The sequence below is a fragment of a genome, unplaced genomic scaffold (genome assembly GCF_019419815.1).
Source record: "Pyrus x bretschneideri cultivar Hongxiangsu unplaced genomic scaffold, Pyrus_bretschneideri_v1 Contig2, whole genome shotgun sequence".
Classification (NCBI taxonomy): domain Eukaryota; kingdom Viridiplantae; phylum Streptophyta; class Magnoliopsida; order Rosales; family Rosaceae; genus Pyrus; species Pyrus x bretschneideri.
Genome location: NW_025999501.1, coordinates 7,119,643 through 7,129,739, shown reverse-complemented (window position 1 = coordinate 7,129,739; position 10,097 = coordinate 7,119,643).

The window sequence follows — 10,097 nt, the reverse complement described above, 5'->3', positions numbered from 1 at the left end:
GAGTTTTGATGGAAATTTCGAATTGGGCTATGATTACTAAAAAACTTGACCACGGAGTTATGATTAACAACTTTGATACTACAATGGTCAATTGAAACTATGAGTCAACCATAGAAATTCATAATGCATTTAAAGACCCGAAACTTAGAGTCTCGTAATTACCTCCTTTACCCACGTCTCTCAAGTCGAAAGACTAATTGACTTGATTAGAGGGATAATAGTTCATAACGGAACCAATGACAACACACTACATAGGCCTCTATAAAGTTATCATTGTACTCACTCCTATCGCTATTAAAAAAAAAAAAACAAAAAAAAAAAGAAAAGAACAAAGTTAAAAAAAAGATAGCCTTTCACTATGGAATGTAACCATTCATCCACCAAGAAACACTATTGGTCACCATCTAAGTTTAATTTAAACATCTAAAAATCATTGACTCACACCTCATTTATGTATCATCAATGTGACCAGATCTTACCTATCATTTTCTCGATTGCAGAGAGGCAACAAACACTTTACAGCTTATTTTGAATTTATCCCCCAAAATAATTTACAACAATTTAGTAGATATAAAATATGAACTACACTACTTATATTTAATAAGAAGTAAAAAGTAGGGTAAAGTACAAAAAATTATCTCAACTATTGGGGTCACGACAATTTCATATCTCATCTTTTAAAATTGACAATGTCATACCGCATTTTACGAATTTGTGACAATGTCATACCTCCGTCAATTTTTCTGTTAAATGCTGACGTGACAAGAGATGGGGACCACTTTCTATTAAAAAATTATTAAAAAAATTATTAAAAAAATTATTAAAAACTAAAAAAAATATTTAATATTTTTTAAATATTAAAATAATAAATAAAAGTAAAATTAAAAAAAAAAAAAAGGGTAAAGTACAAAAAACTACCTCAACTATTGGGGTCACGACAGTTTTATACCTCATTTTTTAAAAATTGACAATGTCATACCGGATCATACGAATTTGTCTTCCCCCCACACCCACACTCAATTTCCCCCCACACCCACACCCACACCCACACCCACACCCACACCCACACCCACCCACACTCTTCTCCCTCCTGCAACCTAGAAAAAAAAAAAAAAAAAATCCCCAGATCCCGTCGGTGGGAAGATGGGTGAGCAAAGAAGGTGGATGGTGGGTGCGGAAGAGGATGTGGAGAATGGGTGAAAGTGGTGGATTTGGGGTTTGATGGGTTTTCAATTTTTTTTTTTTCCTTCTTTTTTTCCTCTTCTTCTTCTTCTTCCTCCTCCTTCTCCTTCTTCTTTTTCCGCAGGGGGTGTTGATGGGTTTTCACATATTTTTTTATTTTTTCTTCCTCTCCTCCTTTTCTTCCTCCTTCTCCTTCTCCCTTCTTCTTCTTCCGCACCGACAGGGGGGAATTTTTTTTTTTTCCTTCCTCCTTTTTTTCCTCTTCTTCTTCTTCTTCCTCCTCCTCCTTCTCCTCCTTCTCTTTCTTGTTCTTCCGCAGGGGGTTGTTGGGTTTTCAAAATTTTTTTTATTTTTTTTACTTTTTGGGTTTGCAGGTGGGGGGAAGAAAATGAAGATGGGGAGAAGAGAGAGGAGGGGGAGGGGGAGGGGAGGGACGAACTGATGGTTTTATTTTTTCTCTGCTTTTTATTATTATTTTAATATTTAAAAAATATTAAATAATTGTTTTTTAGTTTTTAATAATTTTTTAATAGAAAGTATGTTCCGAATCAAGCCACGTCAGTACTTAACAGAAAAACTAACAGAAAAATTGACAGAGGTATGACATTGTCACAAATTCGTAAGATGCGGTATGACATTGTCAATTTCAAAAGATGAGGTATGAAACTGTCGTGATCTCAATAGTTGAGGTAGTTTTTTGTACCTTACCTTTTTTTTTTTAATTTTACTTTTATTTATTATTTTTATATTTGAAAAATATTAAATATTTTTTTTAGTTTTTAATAATATTTTTTTAATTTTTTAATAGAAAATGGTCTCCGTCTCTTGCACATCAGCATTTAACAGAAAAAATAACAGAAAATTTAACGGAGGTATGACATTGTCACAAATTCGTAAGATGCGGTATGACATTGTCAATTTTAAAAGATGAGGTATGAAACTGTTGTGATCCCAATAGTTAAGATAATTTTTTGTATTTTACTCAATACTTTATTAGCAGTGACCAGTAAAAGGCAGGAGAGCAATAACCTAACCAGTTATGGAAGGAAGTTCTACTTGGCCCACGTGAACATCTATACGCTTTAGGAAACCTTCAGTATCTGAATGCATAAGCTTTCACGACCTTCATTTGCTTGCTAGGGCATCGTTTTTTGTGCCCCCTCTTTCTTCTCTCTCGCCACTTATGATGAAAACGACATGCACTCGTATGAGATATTTTACTTTGCTTCGAAGCAGGCGTTGATAAATTTTTGCACGACTCGTTAATTTGACACGAAAATAATATGTTTTAGAACAATTTGTTAACGAGTTAGGTCGTTATTGATCACATGTTAAGAACCTGTTAACGAGTTGGGTCATTACCGGTCATCCATTAAGAATCCGACAAGATATCATTTGCCAAATTTAGGCATGACAATTTCTTGTAGACCTGATAATTTGACACAAAATGACACTCTGTAACTAACCAAGTTGTTATCGAATCACATATTAAGAACCCGTTAATTTAACAAATTTGATAGGGCAACGATACGAATACGACAAACATGACTTGTTTGCTAGGCTTACTTCGGTATCAGACCCTTCAGATTTTTAGCTGTTAAATTTTTTGTTAAAATCACAAAAATCAAGATCTAACAATTATGAAATCCAGAATATCTTTGAAGTGTTTTTAACTAATTGAGTTATAAGTATTTTGCAAAAATAACTGAAGTTACAATTTTTTTACAATTTTTTTATCCTTTATTCGACTTTGGTTAAGCTTTTCTCTTCTACTTTGTTTTTCTTTTCAAGTATTCTGATTTTGAATAGTGTAAACTGGGAATCGTTGTCTTTTTTCCTTCTATTGATTTTGACTTGATGCTGACTTTGTCATATATCTTTAGTAGCTAGACAGTTACCGGACCGGACTGTCGATTTCTTTGCTGGCCGGTTCGGTTTGTCCAGTTTGGTATGATGGTTTTGGTATGTCCGGTTTGGTATGATGGTTTCTTTGCTGGCCGGTTCGGTCGGTCCATTAGTTTGAAATGTTTTATGGTATCTAGGCTTGCAATTAACATCCAAAGTAAACGGAATTGCATTGTCATTAGAAACTTGTCAATGAATCATTCTATTAAATAGCTCGCTATGTTGCGTAAACGGCGCACACTAGGTGACCAGAAATCTGCAATGATGAGGCATCGGGATTTCGCGAGTCTCAAAATGCATATACAATTTACGCAGTTTGGTGCACACAATTATCATAAATTCGAATGTAGCGGAGATTGAATTAAAAGCTAGTTCTACCCTCATCCCCACCCAAACCCGGCCCCCGAACAAGAGCAGCAACATAATTCTTCGTATACAAATGATTCGAACCTGGCCCCGAATTCTCGCTATCAATTACGTGTTCTTTAGAATCTACGCATAACACTGATAACCAACATAAAATATTTACTGTTACCCAGCAACAAATAGACAATAGAAGAAAGACGATAGCCTAACAAGAAAACTAATAGGTTTTCGTCAAGATGGAGCTTAATACAACAGAGAATTATCCGAAATCAATCTGAAAATTAATCACTACTAAGATGGATGCGCTTCATAAGCAATTTCTATCGCGGGTAATGCCCACAAAAAACAGGTGCAGGTTTCCAATCAGTCTCAGAATCGAACACCCAGCTTCCTATAAGCCGTTATTGTCTTCAACTAATATGGGACTCACGTACAAAAACGGAAAAATCTGGACGATGGATCAACCCCAAACTCTTATCTCATTACGATAGCGAGCCATCGACCCTTCGGAGAAAAGCTCTTCATGCTAATTGTGAAGCATAGTTATCAAGAGTTGTAGATATTACATCAAATCAATCTGCTTTATTCTTCATTGCTTTTCTTCTATTTTTCTTTGCACCCCCTAAGAAACTTTGTGGTCAACAATGCACTCAAAACCAAGAGGGTGGACTTCCTAACAACCTATGTATTCCTTGAACAGTTCCTTCTAAATCGGAAACAATCTTAACATTCTCACTCCCCACACTTCTCCACTCAAGAAGCTAAACACCTTTACGATAGAGGATGTTCAACTGATTCCCTGCCATGCAACATCAGTTTACAATAACCTGCCGTCTCTTTAAAACCCAAACCCTACATATACAACAACTCACTGTCACATGCTTTATGCCTATCAGTAGCCATATTGTAGACCAGATAAATGGAAAAGACATTTCAAAAGAACATCAGCGTGCAACATGCCAAAAGCAAACCACTCTACCATTACAGCATTACCCACTTTAAAAGACATAAATCTAGAAACATCTTCTCATCCCTCTCAAAATTCCATCCCACTGAAGGTCTCTAACCAAAAGGGTTTAGAAAGAGACTATCAACAGCTCCAGAAATCCCAGAGTGCAAAAGCATACCAACAACTTTAGTACCACATAAGAGTTTACGATCCAATTGACAAGAGAAAGAAATAACTTCAATTCACAAAAATATTCCATTGCATGATATTTCATAATGCCAAACATCACCAGTAGTATCACCAGAAACTTTTCCTTTACCTAGATTACAATGATCCATGAGGTTATCGCGTTCAGCCCCAATTGACATTGTTATTACTGCGATTTTAGTAAAAAAGCATACCCCTCGATAGTAATTGCTCTACATAGCACACAATAGAATCAATTCAGACTATTCCGCGCAAGCTTATTTTCATGCTACCTCTAGATTTGACAAATCACCTTGATTCTGTATTCGAAGATTCACAATCTACGACACTCATCCATCCATGACATCCTGACCTAGACTTGCACATGTTTTTGTATAATCAAAAGAGAGCATCCTCAAATGTTCCAACCATTGATGGTCGTACTAATGCAACACTCGAAACGTTTTTATATCCTTTGTTCATATATCTTCTATCTAATATAGGAATAAACGTTCTGAATTCTTCTTCACAAATGCAGGTTGATAGAAAAAATAAAAGGCACATTGCTCTAAAATTGTCAGTACGTAGTACTCATCATGTTCAACTAATTAACCTATCAAAGTGAAATCCACAGTACAATCACCACATCTATCTGTAAATCAAAATTTTTAGAGTTAAAAATACAAGTTAAACGGTGTTGAACACATCAAGATCACTAGATATTCGACGTTCGACCAATTAACGCTGCAATTCACAAGATAAAACCAGATCTGAGACTAGCCATTGTATTTGTGTGGTATTATCTTCCTTTCCATACAGTAGTAAATAGAAAAAGGGCATCAAAAGAAGATTAACAGAAGAAAAATATGGATTAATTTCCCAATAAACACGATCAAGGCTGCTACCTACAACACACAATGATATCATGGTCTTGTAAAATGTACAAACCAACCAACCTGGAGGGTGGGTGGATCCATTCTGCCATATATTTACAACAAGATCTAATCAAAGAACTTTCTGTTGTATGGTATTAGCTCATCATAACATAAAGTTAAAAACAAATATCAATTTCGTGCCAGCATATGTCAATGAATAATCTTGTCGAAGAGACATGGAAGATGATCCAAGAAAGTTAAAACATGTCAGATGTGTCTTTATACTATATGAAATCATTATGTTTAGAATCTGTCAGCTTTGCATTTTGGTTAAAGTGGAAATATTATAGTTACCCCATTATGTTGATCATTAGAGGATCAACTAGTACAATAATTTAATAATTTTTTTTCCAGTTGTAATCAAAACAATTTTAATTCAATTCTTGTCGAAACTGAATTTCAACTAAATATTGTGGTTGGACATTCATTAGAAAATGCAACGTAGCTTCTGAAATGGTTATCGTGGTCTTTACGTACGTCAAATCTAGTATGATCAGATTGCAGTATAAAACTCAATATATTTTGGCCATTTTAGTTTGATATATATTAGTACCATTTTGGGTGCAACCTTGCGGTAACTGGGGTCCTGCCTATATATCGTTCATGATGTAGGAATTCATCGGTGATAGGAGATCAGCTACCTATTTATGTATAACAAAATTGACTAGTTATTATTAGCTAGCTGATATATGCTCATTGGTATAAGATCCCTATCCCCTCCTTAAATGGTGATCCATAATACATGATTGGCTTACTGGTCTTGATATGCTGACTTCGTACCTTCTAATTTTTGATATATTATTACACACACACACACACATATACATACATACATACATACATACATACATACAGGACTTAAAAAAAAAAAAAAACTAATTATCTGTCCATTAATTTTTTTTTTTTTTTTTTTATTTATAATTTAGGCCAAATTATTTTTTTGGTCCAGGTGGTGAGGTTCATATTTTAAGTTGACCCATGTGGACGAAGTTTTGATAGAAATTTGGAATTGGGCTATGATTACTGAAAATCTTGATCACGGAGTTATGATTAACAACGTTTATACTACAATGGCCAACTTAAGCTATGAGTCAACCACAGAAACTCATAATGTATTTAAAAACTCGAAACTTAGAGGCTCGTAATTACCTCCTTCACCCCATCTCTCAAGTATAAAGACTAATTGACTTGATGAGAAGGATAACAGTTCATAAAGGAACCAATGACAACACACGATATAGACCTCTCTCTATAAGCTACTCATCGTGCTCATCTCTACTGCTATAAAAAACATAGCCTTTCACTAATGGAACGTAACCATTCATCCACCAAGAAACACTATTCATCATCTAAGTTTAATTTAGACATCGAAAAATCATTGACTCACACCTCATTTGTATATCACCTGATGTGAGAAGTTCTTACCTATCATTTTTCTTGATTGCAAAGACGCAACAAACACTTTGCTGCTTATTTTGAATTTATCCCCCATTTTACAATAATTTTGTAGATATAAAATATGAACTACGACCGTTACATATAATAAGAAGTAAAATACTTTATTAGTAGTGACCGGTAAAAGGCAGGAGAGCAATAGCCTAACCAGTTATGGAAGGAAGTTCTATTTGGGCCACGTGAAAATCTATACGCTTTAGGAAACCTACGGCATCTGAATGCATAGAGCTTTCACGACCTTCACTTGCTTGCTAGGGCATCGTTTTTTGTGCCTTCTCTTTCTTCTCTCTTGTCACTTATGATGAAAACGACGTGCACTCAAATGAGATCTGATGTGCTTCGGAGTAGATCTGATAATTTTCTGTACGACTCGTTAATTTGTCACGAAACGGACACTAAAATAATAGATTTTGGGTCAACTTGTTAACGAGTTTGATTGTTATTGGGTCACTTGTTCAGAACTCATTAACGAGTTGGGTTGTTATTGGATCATCATTAGAACCCGATAAGATATCATTTGCTAAATCTAGGCATGACAATTTCTTGCAGACCTGTTAATCCAACACAAGATGACAAGACCCGTATCGAACCAGATTGTTATTGAGTTATCTGTTAAGAACTCGATAAGATAATGAATTTGATAGGACAACAACATGAATACGACAAACACGACTTGTTTGCTAGGCTTACTTTGAGTATCAGATACTTCGAACTTTTTAACCGTTAAATTTTTTGTTAAAATCACAAAATCAAAATCTAATAGTTATAAAATTCTAAATATCTTAGAAGTGTTTTTAACTAACTGAGTTACAAGTATTTTACAAAAATAATGAAGTTACAATTCTGGTACAAATTTTTTATCCTTAATTCAACTTTGGTTATGCATTTTTCTTCTACTTTGTTTTTCTTTTCAAGTATTCTAATTTTTAATAGAGAAGTAATCGTCAAGCCTAGTAATGTGGGCTTATAATTAAATGTCTAGCACCAGTAGCCGAAAGGTAGCATATTCATCATGTATAGTGTAAATGGGAAATTGTTGTCTTTTTTCCCTTCTATTGATTTTGACTTGATGTTGACTTTGTCATATATCTATGGGAAGCCTTCAAGAGAAGAGATTTTTTTTTTTTAATGAAGATTAGTTGTGAGTCCATATCATATCGAATTTTAACGATTTGAACCATATATTTTTCAAATTACATCTCATAGATCATCTTTGTAAAATATTAGCCAAATCGAAAATATTTAAGACGTCGAATTGGGTTAAAGAAAAACGAATATTTTGTTATATAAGAAACAATGAAATTTAATCTTGATAATTAAATAGGTAAATAATTTCGGATTGAATTGAATTTGAAAGAATGATCTATAAATCGAGACTTATAAAATAGACGTTCGATGTGGAATAAGCCCCACACCTAATTCCCATTTTTTGAAAAAAAATGAGGATCCCTTTGCATAAAGGGCATGTATCTTAGTAGATAGTTACTAGACCGGACTGTCGGTTTCTTTGTTGGCCGGTTCGGTCTGTCCGGTTTGGTATGATGGTTTCGGGCTTAAGATCACAAAACCGAACATCCATTAGTTTGAAATGTTTTAAGGTACCGAGGCTAGCAATTAGCATCCAAAGTAAATGGAATTGCATCCACATTAGAAATCAATGAATCATACTATTAAGTACCTCGCTATGCTGCGTAATACGGCGCACGATCTGATGAGGCGACGGGATTTCGCAAGGAGTCCCAAAATGCATCCACAACTTACGCAGTTTGGTACACACAATTATCCTAAATCCGAATACACCGGAGGTTGAATTGAAAGCTAACTCTACCCTCATCCCTACCCAAACCCCACGAACAAGAGCAGCAACATAATTCTTCGAATACGAATGATTTGAACCTGGCTCCGAGTTTCCACTATCAATTACGTATTCTTCTTCTCTAGAATCTACGCATCAACACTGATAACCAACATAAAATATTTACTGTTATCTAGCACCGAAATTAGACAACAGAAGAAAGACGACAGCCTAACAAGAAAACTTATAGGTAGTTGTCAAGATGGTGCTTAATACAACAGTTTCATGAAATCAATCTGAAAATTAATCACTATTAAGATGGTTGCACTTCATAAGAAATTTCTATCGCGTGTAAAGCTCACAAAAAACGGGTATTACATCAAATCAATCTGCATTATTCTTCACTGCTTTTCTTCTTTTTTCTTTGCACCCCCTAATTGTCAACAATGCACTCAAAACCGAGAAGGTGGACTTCCTAACAACCTATGTATTCCTTGAACAGTTCCTTCTAAATCGGAAATAATATTAACATTCTCACTTCCCACACTTCTCCACTCAAGAATCTAAACACCTTTACCATAGAGGATGTTCAACTGATTCCCTGCTTGTTGACACATGCAACACCAATTTCCAATAACCTGCCGTCTCTTAATTAAATTATCGAGTCCAGATTCTCTAACGAGTGTCTAAAAAGAACAATAATATCTACACGAACAACCTCTGAACACCAGATTAGGAATACTGGTTAAATCCCACACAGAGACGAATACTAAGATTTCAAGCGAATGAATAAGGTTCCATTTAGTACCTATCCTCCAGATTCTTACATCATGACCACTCCCACATGCTCTGGGGCTTCATAAGACCTAACAACAATAACATCTCCCATCACTAGATCCTTCATATTCTGAATGAAAATAGTATGCAACTACTTAATATTAAAATCTCAAGACCCAAACCCTACCCATACAACTCACCATCACATGCTTTATGCTTATCGGTAGCCATATTGTAGACCAGATAAATGGAAAAGACATTTCAAAAGAACATCAGCGTGCAACATGCCAAAAGCAAACCACTCTATTACGGCATTACCTACTTTAAAAGATATAAATCTAGAAGCATCTTCTCATCCCTCTCAAAATTCCATCCCAATGAAGCTCTCTAACCAAATCGTTTAACACACACAATTGTATAATAACTTCAGTTGAAACATTAAAACATTAGGGAAAAAAAACGAAAGGGTTTAGATAGAAACCATCAACAGCTCCAGAAATCCCAGAGTGCGAAAGCATACCAATAACTTTAGCATCACATACGACAC